Source organism: Hippocampus zosterae, chromosome 1 (assembly GCF_025434085.1).
Source record: "Hippocampus zosterae strain Florida chromosome 1, ASM2543408v3, whole genome shotgun sequence".
Classification (NCBI taxonomy): domain Eukaryota; kingdom Metazoa; phylum Chordata; class Actinopteri; order Syngnathiformes; family Syngnathidae; genus Hippocampus; species Hippocampus zosterae.
The window spans coordinates 4,806,931-4,833,268 of record NC_067451.1 but is presented as its reverse complement, the minus strand read 5'-3'; the positions used below and the strand labels follow the sequence as shown (position 1 = coordinate 4,833,268).

Genomic DNA, 26,338 nt, shown 5'->3' with positions numbered 1-26,338 from the left:
AGAGACACAGGTCTGGTTCCTGTGTGGGACAGGAAGTCAGGCAAGGTGACTAAAATCATCCAGCCAATTAAACGACAGCACAGTCATGGCTGTGGGAGTTGAAACCTCTTTCCTTTTCTCTCTCTCTCTCACACACACACGAAAGCAGTGGTGGCTAACAGTGGTATCAAAGTACTGTATTGACTGACTAGATTCCCCTCGTCACTTTTAATTTTTAGGTCCAACATTTGAAAACAAATAACTTTATTTCTACTCTTTATCTAAATACTTACTTTTTCAGCTTCATCATTTTTTTTCAGGACAGGCGCTCAAACATTGCCTTGAGTCTAGAACAGGGGTGCCCATTAGGTAGATCCTGATCTACCGGTAGTTCTAAGACAGGTCCCAAGTAGATCCGAGGAGTGTCGAGAAGAAAAAAAAACAAACAACCATTTGTGTGTCTTTGTACATGTTAGTAATATATTTTTGTGTTAATATACACTGCACACTAATCAGTCTCATTTTCACTAAAAAAATGTTTAAAAAATAAAATAAAGCAGGTAAATCTTAAATTTGTGTGTGTGTGTGCGTGCGCGCGCCGTTAAGGGAAGATCCCGTGAGGTTAGTTGATCAAAAAGTAGATCTTCGATCCAAAAGGTTTGGGCACCCCTGGTCTAGAACATACACGCGAAGCCGCACCACTCTATTGTTTTGTGAGTATGTACTGTCTACATTAGCAATTCCGAATTAGCATCAGTTATTATACTGATCAATAAACTAAATTAAGACTGTTATGCTTTTCATCCACACGGAGATTAAAACTGAATGTATTTATGGTGGAGGGGAACGGTGGGGGGTGGAATCCTGATAGGATGTTTGCGTATGTCGGTCATTGTATATTCACACTTGCACAATCTCCCAACGTTGTAAACTTTGTTTCATGCTGTGATGATTGCGCCATAAATGTGAGTCGTTAAAGACTCATCGTTGTTTGTCACGTACGTTTTCTTGGTGTGAGAATTCTCTCTTCACTTACACGTCTCCCCACCAGCCCCCTTTCCCCTACAAAGCTTATCCAGAGCTCCACCGCGAGGAGGCGCAAGCTTGCCTTCGTCGCGTTGTTGTCGTCGGTCATGTGACCAGAAGAAGAAAGCACATTTACACTTTCCCACAGGTAAGCAAACATTCTGACGTTCGGATTTTGTTTACGGATGGCTCTAAATATTCAAAATCCAAGCGCGTGTAGGCAGTCATTTACATTCCAGAATATCAAGTCGACATTAAGAAAAGAACCCCGAATTATTTTTTAGTAGGCCTGTAATGTGGTTGAAATTTGTATCAATACTGGGTCCGGGAACATAATCTAGAATTCTTGATAATACATTGATTGACTGCATCTCATAGTCCGTCAGCGCTCACAAGTATTCAAACCGTTGAGTAAAATTAAGAATACAGTCTTGAGAATATTTTTTATTTGAGTTCCGGCACATGTAGGGGTGGTAGAAATGCATTTAAAAATAAAGTCAAACCGCACAAGAAATTGCGTTAGACAATTTCACCACTTGAGCCGGCGTTGTGAGCTTTCATGACGTCATATATGACACTTTGTTTTGGAATGACTTTTTAAGATGTGAAAAACAAGAACAAGACGTAGTTCGGTTGTTTGTTGGTAACTTACTGTTCGTTTGGTTTGATTATTGTAACTTTGATGTGCTAAATGGAAAAGTAAACTGATCATAATTTTTTATTGTCGGTTATGGACGACATACATAAAAATGCTAAATTAGATAATGATAACAACTGAAATAATGAAATGACGTTTTAAAGATCTTTTCCCCCCCTTAATCAGACCATATGTGTGTTTTTACATGGTGAATAAATTGAAAATAGTTTTGGAACACTATTTTGGGATGCCATTACGTGAATTACATAATTACCCAATTGCTGTCGCATGATCCTAAACATACCAGATCAACGTCAGCTGCTGGAGCTTCTGTCACAAATACTCACCAAATGCATTCTAATGACGGGGTTTTAAGATGAGTGTAGTGCACAAAATGAATACAAGACAAAACAAGCACGCGGTGTCCTTCTGTGTTGTGACATATTGCGCTACTTAGAGTCAAGGTATTTAAAGGGCCAGGACATTCTAATGATCATTGGTTGGTTTGGCGGTTTGTGGCTAGTGTATTACGTGAGGCCGGACAGGGTGACATTCCTTTGGGGGCAGCAGCCTCATAAAAAAAAAAGAAACTAAAAATGGGATGGTGGTGTCTCGCACTGGGTGCCATTTAAACTCGGACTGACGCTGATGCATTGTGGGGTACTGTACATTGAGGGCTCGACAGTATATTGGGGATAACCCATACTCACTAAACATTCCAACAGCACTACTACATGGCAAACTCACTATGTCGGGCACTATACATATATATATGTACAGTATATATCTTGGATGTGGAGTTATTCCCAACACAGTCTAAATGTTTGGAGCCATAACGGCGCCTCAAAGGGTTGGGAAGGCAGCCAGCACCATGATGCCATTTCCTGTTCGCCGCACTTTTCTTTTAATTTGCTCGTCTGCATTTTTTTTTTTAATATAACTGACTTTACTGTGTGTGTGTGCGTAGGCGCAGCAGCTGTAAAGACTACAAGGACCATTGTGGCTCCGACGCGCCCCCACTGCGAGTGTCAAGACCCCTGCACACACGACCACACCTTGAATTGATGTAAGGTTTAATAGTAAACGGAGTGTGTGTGCGTGTGTGTGTGTGTGTGTGTGTGTGTGTGTGTGGTCACCTTGGAATACCCACTCACACACACACACACACACGCACACACACACATGCTCACACATACACAGATGTTTAAAGTTGCAGACAGGCCGCTCACTGGTCTTTGGCAGTAGTCCAGCAGCCAATCAGAGTCCTCGGCCAATTAGAGGAGGCAGGTTGATTCACTTGATCGTAACAAACCGATCTTAATGATCTTGAATAAACCTAAACTGTTTGTTTAAAATAAAGTGAAGACCTCGTCCGGTCACTCTGCGAATTTCCATTGGAGCCCGGCGTTGTCCGACTTCACAACAAACCTCATCGTAATGAAAGATTCCTGTGAAGGTCCGACAGTGGAGGATTTGACTATTACGTGTTTTCGATCCATTTTATCCGTTTCCTGTTCAAAAAGTATTAATTGTCGCCAACACAATGAACAAAGATTTTTCTTTCCAACACAGCCCAATTAGTGGATTTATTCAACGTCAGATTTTCTTATGTATCGATGACTAGTATCGGCAGCCTCCACCGAAACCCAATACCTTAAAAATAAGGCCGGTTTCGGCCCGATACGAATACCTGGTACTGGTACTCACCCATCCCTCCTTACACAACTAAACTATACTTTACATTTGCTCATTTATAACGGCATGCTGTAAATTTCCCCATTGTGGGACGAATAATGGATATCTTATCTTATCTTATCTTATGCAAATAGTCTGAATACATAATTCAGTGATCCTTTTACCAACCACTAGAGGGAGCTCCCATACCACTAGTAGTGGTACTATTACGACACCGTCACTGGTTTATGCAATGAATACAGGCAAGTAAAAATGTCTCCCCCAATTTTTAGCCGTTTGAAACGCGTTTGTTCCCCAACCATGAGCAACGTTGGGCGTAGACGTCCTGTTAGTTGTCTTCCTTTTTTAGGCCACTAGCACCGACATCCAGGTGAAAGGACTCTTCCAGACCACGTCAAGAGGAGGGGGGGTGGCGCTTTTGTTAGACTTTCAAGAGCGGGCCCAGTTAATTTTTTACAGGCCGCCAACAATATGGCCTTTCTTCCTGCGGGGAATGGGAGCCATATGGAGGCGGCGTTACTGTACCTGCGCCCTCGCACAGACGCCACATTGTACTGTACAATGGCGACGGAGAACACGGTGGCGCAGGAAGTGGCGTTCTTGTGTGTGTGTGAGTGTGTGTGTGCGCAGCTCGACACCCTTTTTAAGGTGATTTGTTCATCTTGTCGGCCTGACGTGAAATGCGCACGCGGGCGTCCCGCCGGCTTGGAACCTGATGATGAAAGCGCGGCGGGGACATGTTGTGCCCAACTTGTGATAATAAGGTGCTACTTTATGGCTGCGGCAAGGGTCAAAGGTGCCGAGAGAGGGATTTAGTGACTGGCTAATGCTCAACTAATCAATATTTTTTATTGGCGTCGTAAATCAAAAGGCGTCGCGTAAAAAGGGGGTGTACGTTCATGACGCATCCATCGCTGGATTGAAATCTATTTGTTTTGCTCCTCAAGTCCAAATATGACATCATCTCTTTACGACTCCAAAAGTCCCGCCCGCCGGCCGCCGTGGCAACTAAGTGCCGTCACCGTATGATGGATGGACGCTGTAGACAGACGCGCCGAGGGCGGGGACACTTTTTGGGCGCGCCGAGCTCACTCTTTGGAGGTCAAAACGCAGCGGTGACATCAGCGGCACGTCGGCGAGGGTTAATGGGCGACAAGAGAGCAAGCGGCGTTCGTCGTCGCATGATTTTTGGGACATGGTCGAGGCCCCGAGCGCATGTTAGGATTCGCAAATTTCCTTGATGTTAGATTTTTGGGTGGAGGAAACCATTCATTCATTCATTCATCTTCCAAGCCCCTTGATCCTCACTAGGGTCGCGGGGGGTGCTGGAGCCTATCCCAGCTGTCTTCGGGCAGTAGGCGGGGGACACCCTGAATCGGTTGCCAGCCAATCGCAGGGCACACATAGACGAACAACAATCCACGCTCACACTCACACCTAGGGACAATTTAGAGTGTTCAATCAGCCTGCCATGCATGTTTTTGGACTGTGGGAGGAAACCGGAGCACCCGGAGAAAACCCACGCAGGCCCGGGGAGAACATGCAAACTCCACCGATCCACGCCCACACTCACACCTAGGGACAATTTAGAGCGTCCAATCAGCCTACCATGCATGTTTTTTGGAATGTGGGAGGAAACCGGAGCACCCGGAGAAAACCCACGCAAGCCCGGGGAGAACATGCAAACTCCACACAGGGAGGCCAGAGCTGGAATCGAACCCGTTACCTCTGCACTGTGAAGCCGCCGTGCTAACCACTGGACTACCGGGCCGCCTGGAGGAAAACCAATCATTTGTATTTCCAATTACTCACCTATTCGCTGTTTTTGCGCTGTGGCCATGATAAATAAAATCTGTAAAACACGCAGCCAAAAAAAAAAAGGTTTCAGGTGAATGTCAAAGCTCCAAACGTGATGACATCATGTCATGTCCGCTATCTTCCACCATCTTTGGTTTCCCTCGTGCGGACGGAAAGGAGAGGCGCGGCCTGTTGTGTCTTCCTTGCACATGTGGAAATATGTTTGTGATTAACGTGGTCATCATTCATAGTCGCATGCTGCTGGTGTTTTGTGTCCACACACACACACACACACACACACACATTACACACCAAAGAGTCATGACAGAAGAAGTCTAATTCTTCTGTACTCACCGCAAACGGCAATTTAGCGTGTGTGAGTTCCTTGCTCTCACAATGCCGACTTTTATTGCCGATTGTTTTTTTCAGTTTGTAAACCTTTCCCACACTTGTCAGCCATTTCTCAGCGCGTCGCGCCGAAATTTAGCAAGCGGCGGACGGCGGTCCGAATGACCTTCGTGACGAAGGACGCGCTGCCGCCCGAGCGCTCGTGTTTATCTGCGGCATGCGAGAAGTCACGCTGGATGATTGAGTCCATTTGTTGTCCGCCGCGGCGGCGGCGCAGGAAGGAGCTCCTCCTCGGCCCCGCGGCCTTGGACGCTTGCGGAGGAGGAGGAGGAGAGGGAGGAATGTGCGAGGAAATGAGAAAAGAACCTCGGAGATGAAAGTCGCGAGAACAAACATGTTGGTCGAAATGATTTTGGACAGGCCGCCTGGATTAAGACAAAGAGTTCACCATCCCGAATCGCTTCATCACTCGGAGCTTGAACGGCAGCTTGGAAAATGTCAAATATGAAAAGTTCTCATTTCCTCCCGAACGGGTTTGTCGGGAGTCTTACGCGGAATGCTAATGATTCGTTTTAGCCTCGGGGAGGGGCGGGTGGTGAGGGTGGGGGGGGGGGGCATTCAATAGCTACATTCAAAGGTTTCATAAAGCAAGGCTCAACTCGATTCTTTGACCTCTTTTTGATACCTCGCTGATGTCACGTGACCTCTTTGACGACCTCTAACGTGTCCGCCGCGTGCGTCCGTCTCCTCCCCTTGCGCTCTGTCCTCGCTTTCATTTCCTCCGTCTTGGTCGCGGCGAAAATCAACATCAGGCAGATGCGCGCAAAACAAGACTTTGGCAAAAGTGCTTACGCCCCCCCCCCCTCTCTCTTGTCTCCCAACAGGATCCACATGTGCCTTCGATTCGTTCCCACGTGGGGAGGATGTGCCACGCTACGCTTCCAACCCGTGTCAGGTCAGCACTTTTCTTTCCATTCACTTGAGTGAGATGTGGGCGGCCCGGTAGTCCAGTGGTTAGCACGTCGGCTTCACAGTGCAGAGGTACCGGGTTCGATTCCAGCTCCGGCCTCCCTGTGTGGAGTTTGCATGTTCTCCCCCGGGTGGGTTTTCTCCGGGTGCTCCGGTTTCCTCCCACATTCCAAAAATATGCATGGCAGGCTGATTGAACACTCTAAATTGTCCCTAGGTGTGAGTGTGAGTGCGAATGGTTGTTCGTTTCTGTGTGCCCTGCGATTGGCTGGCAACCGATTCAGGGTGGCCCCCGCCTACTGCCCGGAGACAGCTGGGATAGGCTCCAGCACCCCCCGCGACCCTAGTGAGGATCAAGCGGTTCGGGAGATGGATGGATGAGTGAGATGTCTCACACACACACACACACACACACACACACACGCGCACACACACGCACACACTCGCAAATCCCGCCGCCATCAGCTCCTGTGTAGCGTGACCTCGCCGAGCTACTTTCTTGACATCCAACTGTCACAAAGCCACGCCCAGTTGGGTCAATAATGGACCGAACCAACTTTTGGGGTTATTTGTTAAACCTCAAAACCATTTTTTTTTTGTTTTTGTTTGTTTGTTTTTGTGGGTCATTCATTGGACCCAACGTTTTGGGTCGGTCCCTTTTGGGTTATTTTGGACCCGACTGTTTTTGAGAGTATGTTCCATTATGCTGCAGCCGTGGTCAGAAGAAGTTGGTCAAAATCCCCGCGTAGTGATTAGGCAGTCGGGAATGATGAATGATTCCCAACGCAGTTACGGATTCGCCGTCGCTCTCTGGTAGAGCCGCCGCCGCCGTCGTCGCCGCCGCCAAACTCCTCCTCCGACTACTTCTCCTTGTCCCGGCCGACTCCCGGTTGCCACGACCGCAGATTTATCCGAAGACAAGAGGCCATTCAAAACTCATCAGCCGTTTTCGAAGCCAAGGGCCTGAACTGAAGAAGACTCTCAATTTTTCCCAGCATGCTTCACTCTCGGCCAAGCAGGCAGACGTTTAGGGGGAGCTTGCGACGAGTGTTTGATGCCGCCTTTGTTTTGACAACCCCCCCCCCCCGCACCCCCCCCCCCCAATCAGCGCCCTGCTTGTTGACGCCCGTTGCCGCGGCAACGCCGCATCAATCGTATCGCCGTATCAATCAGGCCCCGTTCGCCCAGCCCCGTGTCAAAATGGGCTTATTATTGGATGGCACGCGCTTCAAAGTGGCGTCGCTGCCTTGCGTTACCATGGGAACTGGGAAGATGAATTCATGAAGGGGAACATCAGCAAATGGTTTGGAAAAGGATTGTAAGGATCTGTCGGGGGGGTGGAGGGGCGGGGGCGGGGAGGAATCTTTTCAACCTCTCACATGGTTGCCCGCCCCCCCCCCCCCAAAAAAAATGGCTGGTCTGCCCCCTCTTTGAGGAAGCCACCAAAACCTCCACTCGGTCGGCGTAATTATGGGCAACTCGGTCTGCGGGGCATCTTTATAAATCAGCCCAAGCACGAAATATTCCAGGCGACATCTCGTAAACAACAACGCTCGGTTCCGTTCAAAGTCGAGCTTTGATGGTTTCATGAGCGCCATCTGTCTTCCCCCCTGGGACATGACGCAACATGTCGGCTTGTGGCTGTAAGTTGACGAGCGAGAAGTTTTGTCTTCTCATCCTGGAGGGCTCCGTTCCATTTATGTCGCGCCGGGTGAACGCGCCGAATGGAAACTCAAGCGACGCGCCGGGTCCGATCCGGCCCGATAAGCCAGACAAAGAGTCGGGGTGGTGGGGGGGGATGTAATGGCGGGCATTACGCGCCGCTGATAGCATTGAGCGGCGTCTATAGAGACCAGGAGAAAGGACGAGGAGACCGAGGGTTTCGGGTTTCTCGCCTTTCATGAGAAGAGAGCATTTCGGGAGTTCCGACCCAAAGTCGCGGCGGATCCTCGCGCCTCTTTGTTTTTCTTGCTCCCGCCCGTAAATGTCGTCGTTTAATCACTGCGCTTGAGCAGGTGCCGCGCGCACCTCTAAACCAACACGGAATGTTTGCACGGGACGGCCGGGCCATCGATCAGAAGGGGCGTGACTGACAGGGTGCGAAGCGCACAGCGGCCAGCGCGGAGGAAACGGCCGAGGGTTGCAGACGGGCTAATGAGAGGCGTCGCGGCGCAGCTGATTGGGAGGCCGCGAGGCCTCAAATGAAGCGTAGCGCCTTTTCGACGCGGCACACTTGCATTGACGCGTGACCCCCACGCTCGCTGCTTTCGCAACTCCCGGAATAGGCAAGGCAGGCGATTGGAAATGATCGTCCCGAGGAGTTTTTTTTTTCCCCCCCGCTGCCGGGCAGTCGTTAAAAACAACTTTAGCCGTGTACGATTCAAGAAAAGGCATAAAGTGATTTCCCTGGTGAAAGTACATTTCTTGTAAATTTGACAAAGCACAGAGAAAAGTGTTTTCAACAGACCTGCGAGTGATTAAAAAAAAAACAACGACGACGACACAAGGGACTCTAAAATGGCCGCCGCGGTGCTCCGCCCGGTGCACACGCCGCGGCTGCCAGTTCTCCGTCTTTGCACACGTTTCCAGCAATTATCTTCGAATCTCTTCATTCACTTTAGGGGGGTAGTGGTGGTGGTGGGGGCTTTAGAATAACGCATCTCTGTTCATCTCTTGGGGCGGCCCGGTAGTCCAGTGGTTAGCACGTCGGCTTCACAGTGCAGAGGTACCGGGTTCGATTCCAGCTCCGGCCTCCCTGTGTGGAGCTTGCATGTTCTCCCCGGGCTTGCGTGGGTTTTCTCCGGGTGCTCCGGTTTCCTCCCACATTCCAAAAACATGCGTGGCAGGCTGATTGAACACTCTAAATTGTCACTAGGTGTGAGTGTGAGTGGTTGTTCGTTTCTGTGTGCCCTGCGATTGGCTGGCAACCGATTCAGGGTGTCCCCCGCCTACTGCCCGAAGACGGCTGGGATAGGCTCCAGCACCCCCCGCGACCCTAGTGAGGATCAAGCGGCTCGGAAGATGATGAATGAATGAATGTTCATCTCTTAACGCCGGTCGTGTGTACTCACAAGCGGAGCAACGAGATGCTCTCCCGCTAGAGCCGAAGTCGCGCGACGCCGCCTCGCCACCTGTTGCCGTACGTCCGATGAATGGAAGGTGAAGAATCTCCGCAGTGGTTGCTTAGTTTGCACAGCGAGTTGCAATCAGACGGGCCAGCCTTTTCCTCCACCCTGATACCTGACACACACACACACACACACACAGCCAGTTGTGAATGGATGAATGGATGAATGGATGAATGGTAGAAAACAGATGATCGGCATCAAGGGTCTGAGAAAGCTGTCTGACACACACACACACACACACACACACACACACACACACACACACACAATCCTGCCCTTTCCCTTATCTGAAAACAGAAGAGGAAAAGGAAGACGGGATTCCCTTACAGCGTGGAGACACTTCTTATCTGCGAGCCCCTTTAAGCGTCTCGCTGTCTCTCCCCCGTCGGTGTCCCCCACTCACCCTCCTCGCCCCCCCCCCCCCCCCCTCCGTCCCCCGCTGCATCCCAGCGTTGTTCTTGCCCTCTCTGGTTACTGTTAAAAGGCCAGAAGAAAGGATGGGCAGAAGAGGAGGGAAGGGAACCATGACGGCAGACAAAAGGGACCACTTAAAACTTCCCCAAGAAGTTGCTGAGTGTTGTTTGGATGCCCCCCCCCCCCCCCCCACACACACACACACATCAAGCTCAGCTTCCCTTCTATTGGGGCGTCCCTCATCACCCTCCTCTTCAGCTTTTTAACCTCCACCAAGCATCAATAGATTAAACGAAATAAAAATATATATCCATAACCCCCCCCCCCCACGCCCCCGCCCCCCACCTCGAGTACGTGGCAGAGTACACGTGCACACGGAAGGTATTCCGAACAAACAAACATCAGTGTTGACACTGATCCATGTTTATGGTCCTTCTCCTACCTTTTAATGGGTTGCTCGCAGGCGGGGTGGGGGCCCGGGTGTGTGGGGGGGGGGGGGGGGGCGCTCCGGTCGCCATGTTGGCGTCGCCACGGTCAGGACGTTTTGATGCAGGGACACACACACAAAAGGTGCGTTGGTGTGCAAACCGCCTCCTGCCATGTACAGTAAAGGCGGCGTGTCGAGCTCACTAATGATCCCCTCCAGGCTTGGTGGTGCCAGTTAACACCAACACATGTCTGAGGTCACACACACACACACACACACACACACACCCAAACACACACACGCACACCCTCAGGGGCACCGGAACACCAAATCCTGCTAATACACATTCCAGCATATAGCAACATTCAAAAGAGGTGAAGGGTCAGAGCCGTTGGCACCTTGTATAGGGTTTTACAGCCACACACACACACACTCGCACACACACACACACACACCGCAACACTTTCTCCTCTTAATCTCATTTCCAAGTTTCCCTCAACATGCACGCGCACACACACGCGCATGCACCCCTCATAAGATATGTTTTAATAGCAGTGTTTGCTGTCAGCAGCGTTTCCAAGGCCTTGTTTTACGGCTGCGTTCCCACACGGCTCCGCCGCGGGGCCACTGCTCTTTATCGTCTCAACCGTCGAACTTTGAGGAAGACGTTAACACGCCGACTTGCTTTCAATCGGATTCGTTTATCCGAGGTCTGTCTATCTGTACGTGTTCATTTCTCTCGCCGGCACTGCTTCCGGCACATGTCTGCGGCTGTCCCATTTTCCATCCAATTAGATTCCAGCATTCGAGTGTTGCCGGAAGAAGGTAATCTGCACGGGGCCTTCAGAATCAGTCTTGCTGGCTCATGTAATTTGAACTGTATGAGCAGTGGGCGTGTTTCTTGAACCAATGGGCGGAGGTCGGTAGGAATGGGTTCTACAGAGCCTGTTGTGTTTACTTTACTGAAATTGTACTTATCAGGGTGTTTTTATTCTTTTTCTCCATCTACATTCTGACCGCTACTTTTATTTGTACCAATTGTACGAACGACCATTTTGACAATCAATCATTTCGAGGCGGGGTTACCTTGTCACGTTTGTCTGTTTTGTTTTGTATGGTTTTCAGCCCCAGCTGGGCCGAAGTGCGTCCCCCCCCCACCCCCCACCAGCAGGCACACCTGTTCCGTGTTGATCCATCAAGCCTGCCATGTATTTAAGGACCAGCAAGATTATTGATCGCGCTCACGCTTCAAGCGTTGTGTTCTTGGCCTCTCGATATCTTTCACAGTCGCTCTCGTAGACCTTTGTCAGTATTTTCATGACGCCGTTTTACAGATTTTGATCTTTTGTTTTCGTTTTATCGAACTTGATATGTTTCGTTGGCTTATTCTCGGTGTTCTCTTGTAACTCGCTTTTGCAAGCGCTTTTTGTTTTATGCAGTTTTTTTTTCCTCTCTTCCTGGCTCTTTGTGACCAGCGATTTCAGTTTTTGCGATTTCGACCTTTTGTTGGTGCGCTTTTCTGGAAGAAATATTTTTGTTGTCGCATGTTGTCTGAAACTGTATTTCTAGAATCCAAAACATTATTTGGTTTTGGGTTCAGAATCTGACATTAATAACCTTTTGGAAACTGAGCATTACCGATTTAATCCAAATGATATTCATTAATCTGGTGATGTTTTTTTTATAATAATGAGGAAATTGATCAATATCAATAGTCAAAACTTTATTTTTATAAATCCATGACAGTGTTTGTTTTTTCAAATGATCACTTCCTCAGCACTCCCAGAAAATCCCATCACTGGTGTGCTATTTTTAAACAGGCCCGTTGGCTACTCATGTGTTCATGGGCACCGGGTTGGTGACCCCCCCCCCTCCCCCCACACCTCCTCCCTCATCCAAATCCTCTGAATTTCAGCCTCTCAACACTAAATAGTCTCTGATTTTTGTCATCCTCCATGAGAGCGGACTGATGAGCTTTGTGTTGAATCCAAATAAGACAATTACAAACATCTGCTTTTAATTTGAAAAGCCATGATCAACATTTGTCTATTTTCCAACATGTTGCAGACCACACCAGTAAGCGGAATCTTCATCGATTTGTTTGCGCTTTTTTTCACTTTGAAATCGGGTCATATCAGAGTCTGTGATTCATCAAAAATCATTAATTATCCAACGGAAGTTGATCATCTTGACCTGAATTGTAGTGAAAAATGGAAGAAAATCTCATTTTAACAAAGACGTCGGCGTCCCGCTCTGGTTTTATTGCTCTCCGCAAATCAAGACGTTAACCTTTTTTTCGCCCTTGTAAGGTTGCCGGCCATCAATAAAAGTATGATTTTCCTGTCCGACGCTGTCGTCGCCTTCTCGCGCGGCCAGACAAATATCTGTGGCCTGTTCACGCTCGGTAGCCTGAGATTTTTTCCCTTTCTGCTCCCCAGTTCGCGTCCCGACCACCGAAAAGCCATAGACGCCTTTTGTCAGCATCCGTGTCGGGCGGCGGGGACGGTTCGAGCGCTTTCCGGGTACGCTCGTTCCTGTTACGAGGGGCGGCTTACTGACTTGATCTTTTAATCAACTGAAGCTTCACTTTCCTGGCCGCGCGTCGTCTTCTCAATATATCGGCCGTATTTTCACCCCCCCCCCACCCCCACACACACTTTTCCCTAGACTATGAAATCATCCCGTGTCAGTTCCCGCCGCCGTTTCTGCTTTACGAATCGCGAGCGGCCGCTGGCTGGCCGCGGCAGAGCCGCCCGCCAGCTGGAACGACGTTCGCGGAGAGCAGGAAAAAGGCCGGCGGCAGTGTTTGAGGCGAAGCGCACGGTATGGGGGTTGGGCAGGGGTGATGGACCATGAAAGGGGGGAACTCAAATGGGAAGGGGGCATGCGAGCGAAGGTCCTGTTGGCGAAGGGGGGGGGCCACGCTCGGGAACTTCATATGAATTTCGGCGGCTGGGGAAAAAGGTGTGTGCAATGTGTTTTTATGGCGGCGGGGAGCAGAATGTGTTGAAGGGACAGCCAGGGAAGGTCAGGGAAAGGTCCAGAGGTTCATAAACGCCCCCCCACCCCGCCTCTTCCTGTGCCGGGACGCACTCCCGACTTCTGTTTGCCAAAGTCAGACATCACATACAACGGATACGGACCTACCTTGACTTGCGAGTTTTTGCGTTGAACGAGCGAGCTTCAAATACACCACCGCTTGAGTCACGTAGGATGAAAATGGAGCAACTAATGCCCTTACATGTGGGCAAGGAGAGCCTCGGTTATCGTTTCATGAATGAAACATTCATTCATTCATTCATCTTCCGAGCCGCTTGATCCTCACTAGGGTCGCGGGGGTGCTGGAGCCTATCCCAGCTGTTTTCGGGCAGTAGGCGGGGGACACCCTGGATCAGTTGCCAGCCAATCGCAGGGCACACAGAGACGAACAACCGTTCACACTCACCACTCACACCTAAGGACAATTTAGAGTGTTCAATCAGCCTGCCACGCATGTTTTTGGAATGTGGGAGGAAACCAGAGCACCCGGAGAAAACCCACGCAGGACCCAGGGAGAACATGCAAACTCCACACAGGGAGGCCGGAGCTGGAATCGAACCCAGTACCTCTGCACTGTGAAGCCGACGTGCTAACCACTGGACTTACCGGGCCGCTCATGAATGAAACAAAACACACAAATAAAGAATGAGATCGCTGGCATGGAGCTGCTTTAGGCCACAGCTCACTCTCGGTTTCTCACACACCAATGAACCAGACCACTTTGTTGTTTTTTTTAACAATACAGTGCTTTTTTTTTTTAATATCACGAGTTAGCTTTGGGCGGCCCGGTGGTCCAGTGGTTAGCACTTCGGCTTCACAGTGCAGAGGTACCGGGTTCGATTCCAGCTCCGGCCTCCCTGTGTGGAGTTTGCATGTTCTCCCCGGGCTTGCGTGGGTTTTCTCCGGGTGCTCCGGTTTCCTCCCACATTCCAAAAACATGCGTGGCAGGCTGATTGAACACTCTAAATTGTCCCTAGGTGTGAGTGTGAGTGCGAATGGTTGTTCGTTTCTGTGTGCCCTGCGATTGGCTGGCAACCGATTCAGGGTGTCCCCCGCCTACTGCCCGAAGACGGTTGGGATAGGCTCCAGCACCCCCCGCGACCCTAGTGAGGATCAAGCGGCTCGGAAGATGAATGAATGAATGAATGAGTTAGCTTTGTTGCTGGGTGAGCGCGCCAAACATCAGTTTTGTTGCGTTCCGCTTCTCCGAGCAACAATGTAAAAAAAAAACACGAGTGCGCAAGAGGGGCGAGACAAAGAGTGCCAGAGATGAATATCGTTGCTTTGTCGTTTGTTGGATGTTTGTTACCTGCGTGCGCTTGTATCTGAGACTTTATCTTATTTCTCCCATGCCTACAGGTGACGACTGCAGGAAGTGAGAAATTCATCTCAGCAGAATTCCAAGTTGTGACACATGTAAGTTTGATGATTCTTTATTTGATTGTGATTCTTGGTGTGTGTGTGGGGGGGTGGGGGGGGGATTCTCTCACCTTCCTGTTATCCAAAGATAATTTGACAGTAAAGGTGAGGCAATGGCCTGCATGGTTTTTTGTTTGTTTGTTTGTTTTTGTTTTTTTAAGACAAGTGAAAATGGTTTAGACATTTCGGTATGCTTATTAAAAATGAATCATTGTAATGCTTTGGCGCAGAAGGAACATGTTAGCCACAAAGGTAAGTGCGGACAGATTCATTTTTGCTGATGGAAGTGCTTAGTCAGCTCTTTTTCTCGTTTCTATTCTTGCATCAGAAAGATTTCGACTCGCTCGTTCTTCATTTTGTGTCCTTGTGACTTCCCTACCTTCTACTTACGATGCGTCCAGTTTCATTCACGTTGTCAATGTTATGTTTCATCGAAGAGGCGCGCCCCCGTCTCATTCTGAGGGAAACTGGCGGGGGCGGGGGGGAGGTGGGGTGGTAGTCGGGGCCGATTTCAAATTTTCCTCCAGTCGCCGCGCACGCACACGAGACATCTGCGCGGCAGATTTTGATTGTTTCTTTTTGGAGTTTCTCTTTCATCCCGCTCCTCGTCATCTGAGGAACATCAAGCGGCGGTTCATGGAAATGTCAGTGCATGGGGTGGAGGGGGAAGCGGGGCGGCGGAATACGCAGCGGCGGTACGAGGGCGAGCTGCTGACCACTGTTTTACACCTTTCCAACTAAACATGTTTTAAAAACAACTGGCTGTCAACGTTCTCATTTTATCGGGATTGATTGTATCAGGACAACGGGCTTTTCTACCTTGCGACGACGAGGCGCTCTAAAGCGGTCAGAGCAGCGCGGCGCCTGTTACCCACACGCTGGCTGCCAAATTGGACTTTGGAAAACTTTAACTCGCTCTGTCACACGCACACACTCGTGGCCAACAATGAGGCACTCGAGGGACCTTTTCGTGGACAGTACAAAACTCAGCCTTTGAAAATACCAAAACAATCCCCACAGTATTTTGGACTTCATGGGTATCCTTCCTTTTTCTCCACATGGACATTCACGACGGAGCAAAAGCTTAACTTTGCATGTTCGTCACCAAGATTTCTGTGCACATCTGTACCTAAGCCCACATCTCATTCTCAATTTTGATATTTTCTGAGATTGATGAGGACATGTGCGCATGAATTTTGATCACGATTGGTCATAGATTTTGGACATAAAGTGACATTAAGTATTTCTACCTTGCGCGTTTAAGACTGTACCCATTTTTAACATGTAGGCATAGCTAGCTAGCTAGCTAGCTAGCTAGCTAGCCACATGTCACACATGTCCACAATAGAGATGACTCTCAGTCATTGCACATTTTCAACACTTACGTAAACATCCTTCAAACACGTTAACCGTTCCCCATCTTGCCCGGGACAAGATGGAATGGAATCCCTTCCGAATAAGCGCGGCGTCGGGTTCGTTGGAAATGACGCGAGCGTGACAAAGACGTGTTGCAACAGCACGCCATTTGAGGTCAGCGTGAGATTTACCGCCCGAAGACGAGGCACGACAACAAACATACGCAAAAGGGCGGTTTGGTGTCGCCACTGAAAGATGCCCTTTGTTCTCACGCTGGGGGGAAAACATTATGGATGCAATTAAGACATTATCCGCGTTAAATGTGTCCACCAATTATCTCCTAATCATCACTCAGAGTGTCGCGCAATGGCTTCCAGGCCCTCACGCCAGCTTTCAGGCTCCATTTCCACATGATAGAGAGCACATTGATGGCAAACCACTTCCTTCCCTACCTTAATCATTATCATTATGTTTAGTTTTTTTTTTTTGCGTTTGTTTTGAAAAATGTCGACCGCACTCTCTATCTCTAAGGCTTTCTCGGCTTTTCAAAACAATTGACGCCATGATTGAATTTTAGCAGCTTAATGCCAGACGTTTTTTTTTTTTTTCTCAAATTGGGAGAGCCTACAGAAAATTAAGTTCTGTAGTTTGGAGGAAAGGAGGTTTTTGTGAAAGGATGCGTTCCAAGCAGAATTTAATATATATATTTTATAGATATAATTTGTGATACCTCAAATATCGAAACAACTTGCAAAATATCAATTTACTGCAAGAACACCGCATCGATGCATGAACTTTTCATGAACGTTGAACTTTGTTCTCACAACAATACTGTTCTCGCACGCCACCTTGCCATGTGCGATCGGCGTACTTCACACACACACACATACACACATTCGTGTTTTGGTGCATTTTCAGGACGTCAGGAAGGTGTGTTATCATAAAATTGTCCTGAGATGTCATGAATACAAACAGACACACACACACACACGCGCGTGTTTTGGTGCATTTTCAGGACGTCAGGAAGGTGTGTTATCATAAAATTGTCCTGAGATGTCATGAATACAAACGCACACACACACACACTCACTCTTTTAATGTGTGGACCAAGATCGGACCAGAGCCTGTCATCTAGTGGTGATTTATCATACTGAAATCGTTCCCAAAGCCTTGATACTTATTGAGAAGCTGCGTGAAGCCCTTTATAAAATTATATTGTTATTTTTTAAAAAATCTATTAAAAAATGCCCAAAACATAATTTTACATTTTGGCACTAAATGATAAGGTTTTTGCAAACGTCATTCTCCATTTTGGCATTAAATGAGTTTAACTCTACAGGCGGTGTTTTGGTAACATTGTGTTAGTCATCTCGTGTCAGTGCCTTGAAAACAGTTTGAAATTGTAAAACGCGAGCGACGGCAACTTCAGGGTGGCTACTCGCTTAAGTTTCGACCATATAAAATGACAGGAGGAAAGAATCATGTATTCAAGCAAAACTGCAGTTGTGTTACATGGATTGTCACAAGACTTTTTTTTAAAGTTCTGGCTGGCTGTGAGACATTGAGGACCTCAATTTTAGTTAAAAAAAAAAAGAAAACAAGAAAAATTCACACGCTTGCGCCACCGCAGCCAATTTCACGAGAGCGAACCCACCATCTGTTGATCGCAGTGAGACATCTGTGTCATTCGTGCCAAAACACGCGGCCATTCATCGACATCAAGCCCCAACCGTCATTGCCGAGTGGTATCGTTGACCGAGTTCTTTTGGCGGGTCCGAAAGGCAACCGTGCGTCCTCTTGGAGTGAACTTGACCAGAAAGCCGTGCGGATGGCGACAACTCACACGTCAGCGCTGTCCAAGCACATGAAGCGCAAGTCAAAGTTCACAGGTTAACTAAGGGGACTCAGAAACTGAATGAGGAGCAGTGGGGGGGTGTTGGCAAATGTGGTTAGGTGGGGGGGGAAGGGGGGGTGAAATTTGCATCTGGCCTCCAGATGGTTTCTGAGTCATCCTCGGGTTAGATGAGCACACATACACATGCACCACACGCGTGCGCACACGCACACCGTGTAGAAGAGCACTTTTTGGCTTCCCCCGCTGAGACGAGATCATTCCCAGCTTGGGTCGATCCAGGGGTAAACTTGACACCTGACACACACACACACACACACACGCATGCACGCACAAGGCAAGCAGGACTGTACACATTACAGATGAAGCACACTTGAACAAGGATGGGCATTTATTTCATTTTATAACGCTGGATCTTCCACTATAGGTTCAGCAAAATGCATGAAACCTCATTTGAAAGGTCATAGCGTGGGCTGTTCTGTCTTTTTATTTTTTTGGGGGGGGGGGGATTGTTTTTTTTAAACTACGGCAAGATGTTATGGTGATGTGCGCGTCGGCGGTAAACACAGCGGTGAGTCGGCCCCACCTGCCGATGACCCGGTGACATCATCTCCCCTCGCGATCCGATAAACGACTCGAACGAGCACTGTACAGCTCGTCTGGCAGTTGACAGTGAAAAGCCAAAAGATAAAGCATCGCAGATCGTATCGTATCGGATCACACGCGTGTGCGCGCAGATTGTGTGTGTGTGTGTGTGTGCTCCAGAGGTCACAACCTTTGATGTCTTCCTGGAACTGTTGTGTAACTTGGGATGTTTTGGCGAGTCGGTGCCAACGCAGTGCGTGTATGTGTGTGTGTGTGTGTCGCCTCTCTGACACACATTTGCAGATGTTTATGTGGTTATGTTGTTTTGATGTCCTCCAAATTTTTCGACTGCTTTTGGTTTGTTGGGGTGAAGTCGTGTATGGCTTTTGGCGTTGTGGACAAACAAGTCAGCTGTTAATCACCAGAACTCAAGTAGTGTGTGGGTTTTTGTCAGTTCCATGTTTGGACGTGTGTGCGTGTGTGTCCCTTGGCCTCCCCCAGCCCTCCATCTTCTGCTTGGTTTTATTTCCATCTGATGGAGTGCATGTGTGGATGGCCAAATTTAAAGTGGGAGAAAACATTTTATACTAACGCTAATAAATCATTGGTCTGGCATGTGGGAAAATCAAACATCGATTCTCGATATTAACTATGCGGACGTTTTATTTCAAGTATGTCCCAGCGGGTCGGCTTGGAAGAAGGGTTCGCCCAGAGGTTTGTTTGTTCCACTGTAATGGCCAACAGATCCCTGTAGATGGTGGCGTCGTGTCACTTTGGATTTCAGTTAAACACCGCTTTTGAGGAGATGATCAAGATTAGCCAGTGAATCTTGCCTTGTGTTGTCAATAATGAGCGATGGAAATCAATCCAAACTTGATTCATGCAGCTCTTTTCATACAGAGATTGTAATTCAAAGTGCTTTCCAGATTAAAATGATTCCCGAAACGCACGGGGAGCCGATGCAGTGATGTCACGTGGGCCTGCCTGCTGGTCTTCATCATTCATTCATTCATTCATTCATCTTCCGTACCGCTTGATCCTCACGAGGGTTGCGGGGGGGTGCTGGAGCCCATCCCAGCCGTCTCCGGGCAGTAGGCGGGGGACACCCTGAATCGGTTGCCAGCCAATCGCAGGGCACACAGAGACGAACAACCATCCACGCTCACACTCACACCTAGGGACAATTTAGAGTGTTCAATCAGCCTGCCACGCATGTTTTTGGAATGTGGCAGGAAACCGGAGCACCCAGAAAAAACCCACGCAGGCCCGGGGAGAACATGCAAACTCCACACAGGGAGGCCGGAGCTGGAATCGAACCCGGTACCTCTGCACTGTGAAGCTGACGTGCTAACCACTGGACTACCGGGCCGCCACTGTGCTACAATTTATTTGGTTAAAGTAACAAACCTGAAATACTCCTTTTGGGAAGACCAAAGAGCAAGGCATTATAGTAGTCAATGCGTCCGGTAATAAAAGCACATATCAGTATTTGAAGAATGAGGTGGACTCTGGTGATGTTCTTAAAAGACAGTAACTGTAATATAGGTAAAAGTTTTCTCTCTCTGGGCCTCGGGACCGATGACGACAATTTCAATGTTGGCGTGGTTAAGGTGGAGAAAGTTTTCTGCCATCCAGGATTTGACATCGAAAATGCAATTAAAAGGGGCATCCAGTGGCTTTGTGTCACCACGGGATACGACGATGTGCCTCGGTGTATGATCTATGAAAAACCGACTCTGGGTCTCCTGATCACCGAGAGGTAGCAGGTTTAAAAAAAAAAACACAGGATCTAAAATTGAACCCTGAGGTACACCGCATGTGAAATGGCAACATGTTGTAAGTCTTGACAGGTTTAGGCACCTCGCGCTGAAACAGCGTATACATGTATGGCGCAAACAGCGTTATGTGTTGCAGTAGGTCAGCTTGGAAAATGACTGACAGTGAAAAGCACATTCCTCATTCATGTTTGCAGTGTGATTCCTTCTGTTATTTACCTGCTGAAGAATGTTCATGCTCTTGTAAAACACACACACACACAGACACGCCAGAGCTTTGAAAGGCCGGCTCACCTTGCCAGTACATGGTTTTGCTCTTGCGAGCCGCAGGAGTTGGCGGCGCAACAAGCGCAGGTGTTTCCGAGGTAAGAGAACAGTCGGCCCCGTTCTGCGAATCCTGCAGGATTGATATCGTTTCGTGGCTGTTTGAATTACACGTCCAAATTGTGAGGCACGCTGTGATTATGGATGTACAGCGTTAAGAGAAAATGGTCTAATTTTCATCCATCCATCCATTTTCTGAACCGCTTAATCCTCACTAGGGTCGCGGGGGGTGCTTGAGCCTATCCCAGCTGTCTTCGGGCAGTAGGCGGGGGACACCCTGGATCAGTTGCCAGCCAATCGCAGGGCACACAGAATCGAACAACCATTCGCACTCATACTCACACCTAGGGACAATTTAGAGTGTTCAATCAGCCTGCCACGCATGTTTTTGGAATGTGGGAGGAAACCGGAGCACCGGGAGAAAACCCACGCAGGCCCGGGGAGAATATGCAAACTCCACACAGGGAGGCCGGAGCTGGAATCGAACCCGGTACCTCTGCACTGTGAAGCCGACGTGCTAACCACTGGACTACCGGGCCGCCCTGGTCTAATTTTGTGTGGGCTTAATGTGTTCTGAGACTTTTACCTTCTTCACTTTCGTAGACATTGCAGCGAATGTAACGGTGTAACGTCACATTTTGTTTTCGTGCGCGCTCACAAGCGCTGGCCGCCGCAAGTGGACTGCAGCTGCTTTGAGGCGCGTGTTTTACACTTTTTTTTTTTTTAATGCGGCGAGGTCGGGATTAGGTGAGCGTTAACGACAACGCCGATGTTACGTAAAATCACACATGCCAACACATAGTTGTGAAAGTGAGTCCTGTGGGGAGTTGAGAGTTGACAAGGTTAATAGGTGAAAACGATTCCGCTTCTCTCACACACACATGCACGCATTCAGGTCGAGTCGAGGTAACGATGACACTGTTGGCGCAATGTTCTCACACACTCACGCACAAATGCACACGTGGGCCCGGGTCAGGCTGAGGCTGAAGTTGAAGATTTGCTTTTCAGTTGGAGCCCATAGAGTAATAAATAAAATGAACAGACCTTGAAGCGACACACACACACACACACAAAATCAGACAGTAGGTAACATAAGATGCGCCATTGCGCTCTAAATATAAGAAATGGGCCCATAAAGTTATATAAAACATTTTTGTGGCAATGATTTGACCACAAAGCAAGGACTGTGTATCACCAAATCAGACCGCAGCATAACTTGTCCTCAGCAGTATAAGCCCGCTGTCACTGTCTATAAAAAACAACTTGGAAGCGTTCGCGGTGGTAGCATTGCTAACATTAGCCTCCCATGTGAACAGGAATTGTTTGCGTCAAATGGCGGGAAATTGCGCGTGCGTGCGTTTTGAAGTAAGTATTTTTTGCCGTAATTCAGGAACTCTTGCTTCTAGGACAAAAAAAAAAAAGTACCCAGAACCAAAAGTCCCATAAATCTATAGTGGGAGTGCCAATGGGAACTTTTCTGCCGATGAAAAGAAAATGTAACCAAAAGTCCGCAGAACTTGAGGTGAATATTCCACTTCAGGCTGCTTTTGTGTGTTTTCCTTTTCCTTTGTGGCTTAAAAAACAAAAGTTCCCCCAAATTTTCTTCGGAAATGTAGCTTTGTTACTTTTCTCTTGGTGTGTGGCAGTTTTCTTTTTTTTTTTTTTTTTTTGCGATGGTCCACTTCAATGGCGTTCATTCAATCAAGTGAAAGTTAGGATGTGTGTGTGTGGCTGTGTGTGTGCGTATGTGTGTTTTAGGTGTTGTTGCAGGTCTCGGAGAAAGGCAGGTCACAAGTTCAGCACCCCGTGTGAAGTTATGGGAGACTTGCAGTGTGTGTGTGTTGTGGAAAGTGGGGGTGTGACAATGTGTAAAGGTGCGTTTCGGGTTACAGCTGGCGGCGGGGTGGAAGTTTGCTTTCACCGGGTGAGAGTTTTGGGGTTGCCGAGAGGCGACGGGGTTGAGTCGAGTGTTAGCGGGGCAGGAGCCGCAGAGTCGAGTTTCGGGTCAAAAGGTGTCGGGAGGAAGCGGAGGAGAAGGTTGTGGCCATGAAAGCGAGAAAGTGGAGCTCGTTGGGGGGGTGGGGGGGGGGGGTGCGGTCTGTGCTTCGCGCCAATTTGCTTCTTTGTGCCTTACATGCAGTTTTTGGGACTGTGTCAATACGATACTGTGTCAATACGATACTGTGTCAATACTTTTACGATATTGTGGAAATTAGAAATAAGTGTCAATATCGTGGAAGTAAACAATACTAAATAATAATATTTGGTCTGAGCTGACTTGTTCCACTCACTAGTGTCAACAATCAGTTGCCTAATTTAGATTAATAATATTCTGATTACTATCTGAGTTGTGAAATATGAGTTAAGGACGTGGCTATACCGAAGCGGAACCCGAAGCGAGGCTTGCTAGCCAACATTGAGAATGATCTTTTTTCGTCAGGGTTCTTTCAAGGTTGCCAAGACATTTGTCAACAGATTTAATGCTCACAAATAGTATTTTTTGTCGCCATCCAATTTTGGAGACTCTTGACGGCAATCGCAGTTGGCGGCGTCAAAAGAGTTCAGGGGCGGGTCTTTAGTGAGCGACATCAGGTTGGACGGTTAGCTTGCGTGTTAGCGTTCCGGCCTGAGTTGTGGCCGACAACATCTCCTTATGAGCGTCTTCATTTTGCTTGTCACTGCTCCAGCTCCTTATGGAAGTTTTTTTTTGGGGGGGGGTGGGGGGGGGGGTGATCTGAAAAACTCCAGAGCCGGGCGTCGAAAACGAACCGACTTCTCTCTTTTCCCCCCCCTTCCCGTCAGCGCTCATCAAACGGTTTGCCCTCTGGAAGACCCTCGCACGAGCGTCCTCGAGCCCCTCAACTATTCCAGTAATGTGGAAGTGTTTATAAGCCCGCGTGTCTCCCAGCGTCCCGCAATATTATTGTGCTTGGCTGCAGCGCCCATCAGCCTAGCATGAAGCGAAATGCTAATTCCACCTGGGCTTTCTTCTTCGATAGCTTTCCTCAAAAGTCCAAAACGCCACCTGGTGGACTCCATGGGAAATGCGTTTTTCATGGCGTCGGGAACACTTGGGCGATGACTTTCAACAAAAACGCGGGTGAGCCGGATGGAGCCAGGCGATCTGGTTCCCTCTTTAGCCGAGTCATTTGTCAGGACAGGCCTTTATGATGTGTTTACGGCTACGATACCGAAGCTGGACAGAAATATGTGCGCGCGCTCGCCATCATTATCTCCATCAAATATGTCGTTGCCGGGTCAAGCAAAAAAAAAAAAAAACCTCCACACAAAAATCCCAAATCTTGGCCTGCTTAAGCCTGATTGGAAATCTCTGTGCGCATGCATGTGTGTGTCCTCCAGCCAGCGAGCCGTGACTTGAGTGCAGACAGATGCAGAATCCATTGATGGAGAATGAAAGCGAGAACTGGCTCGGCGCACAAACGTTGGCCACACTCACTGAATAAAGTCGCTCGCCAGGTAATATGAGGGCGAGAAAGAGTAGAAAGAAAGAAAGAGAGAGAGAGAGAGAGAGAGAGAGAGAGAGAGAGAGAGAAGTGAATGATGGATAATTACCCCTCAAAGAATGAAAATAATGAAAATGGGAGTTTATTTTCCTTTGACGGTCAACTTTAATTTTCTATAATTCCCGTACGGGCAAAGTTTTTTTGGGTGGGTGGCGGGGGTGTGTGTGGAATTTTCAAGGTGAGCTCACTAGAGGGCGCCCAAGCGGACGCTTACCTTAACGCTGCATGTGAGACCCTGACAAACTGAACCATCCTGACGGGCGCGTGCGGTGCAGGCGCGAAGCGTTCACGGAGAGCAAAAAGAGGAATGTTAACAGTCACGCTTATTTGAGGAATGCAGAAAGCGTGAAATGAAAAAAGGAAAAGCGTTCAGTTACGGGAATCCAACCGAGTGCTGACCGGCTCGTTTTCACCGCAACACAAAGACGGAGTGTGTTTCTTGTGTTTGCACGACTTGGACTATTTGGCGGCGGTGAGCGGATACATTTCCCCGCTCGTCTTCCCGCTACATGACAGCGGAGAGTTTGAAGGCCCATAATAAACGCTCCTTGGACGCCGTCCCGTCTAAAAATAAGTGAACGGGTCAAAGACGTGGAGGTTTCCGTTGACTGTCTTGTATCTCTATCATTTCCACAATGTGGCAGCTGACACGTTTATTTTGCAGCCTCGACACCAGCCAACGGAGCAAAAGTACTCGCAGAATTATGGATTCAAGTCATTTCATGAAAGACCCCGTCAGACGCACGATGGGAGGTTGAAGGCGGTCCCCAAGTGCCCACCTCACCGCACCTAAATTTACATCATCCGCAAGTGGAGATCTTGCAGTTCCTTAATAACGGGCACTACTGATATGTCGATATGTAGCATGGCCTTCCAGGGACCGAGTCCGTTATGTTTCCACCATGTGGACCGCACGCCTCTCCCGAGTTGACGGATTGAGGCGAGCCGCTCGAACTATCTGGGCATCAGCTTGGCTGTGTTCACTCCCACAACGCTGCAAATGCCCATTTCTAACTGCACCTATGAAAATACCAAAAGAAAGAACCCCACCCGTGTGCACAGTTGGACTGCACTTTGCACTCGCCTTGCAATGGGCATGAACATTGGCGAAACCATTTTTCAGCACTTTGGGTTTTCAAGATTTTTGCGGAGCGTACTTTAGAGTCCCCATTTCCCTGTGACGTACGTGCTTGAGCGCCATCATCAGCATGATTGTGACAAAGCAGCTTGTTCGCCAGTGATGACTGCACTCGAAAATGCCTCTTCCATTCAGATAGAGTGCCTCGTTGTTGGCCCTGAGTGCATGCGCATCATGGCGAGAAGGCAGAAGAGTGAGATTATTTATAAGATTTTTTTTTAGTCTGATGTGATGTGGGAAATGGGACATCGGGCTGACGAGGCTGCCCGAGAGCGCCTCGTTGACACGGCATCGGAACCCCCCCCACCCCCCCCCGTGATATTGCGATGGGGTATATCCCAGCTAGCAGAGGCTTGAAGTTGAGAAAAGCAAAAATATACTTTAGAGTGCCTCGTGGACAACCCACTAGGACATTTTCATTGCACTGAGTAAGTGTAAGAAAGATACTCAACAAAGTTGCGTCCATTCTGCAGGTCGTAGCAGTTGATTGACAGTTGAACGGGGGCATGATCTTGGCACCTTCAGGCCCACAGCATTGGAGAGTTAGGAGACGGTCTCGATTATGTTTTATGATTATTGAAGCTTGAATTTGTATACTTGGCAATTTTATTTTTTGTCGTGATTCAAATTTGGCAGACTCGATGACAGCATTCTTCCCCCGTGGCGTGTCAACTTTGCAGTGGGCTCCAAAAAGGCCGCCCGGCCTCCCGATACATTTTGCGAGCTGCGTCTGCAGGGTGAGGAGGTCACAACACGGCAGTTACAAGATGCTCCCAGCCTCTCCGACACAACGCGTCCAAACCTCTAATCAGGCCTCCCGCGGTCGCCAGAAGCCGTCTGCTGTAAATCAGCTCCGTAATCCTCTTGCGCGTCCTCAACTTGACTCCCGTCTCATCTGTTTGCTAT

General features: G+C 48.6%; 1 long non-coding RNA gene across 2 annotated transcripts in view; it reads left to right on the top strand.

Annotated features, from left to right (window-relative positions):
- Window positions 1-951: 951 nt before the first annotated feature.
- Window positions 952-26,338, top strand: part of LOC127600225 (uncharacterized) — a 41,528-nt gene continuing 16,141 nt past the window's right edge. The window contains exons 1-4 of one of the 2 annotated variants that reach the window (XR_007962298.1): window positions 952-1,153; window positions 2,610-2,708; window positions 6,367-6,437; window positions 14,819-14,875. This is a non-coding gene — a long non-coding RNA (uncharacterized LOC127600225). Of the gene's footprint in view, window positions 1,154-2,609; window positions 2,709-6,366; window positions 6,438-14,818; window positions 14,880-26,338 lie in introns of both variants that reach the window. The other variant, XR_007962297.1, reaches the window with a different exon arrangement.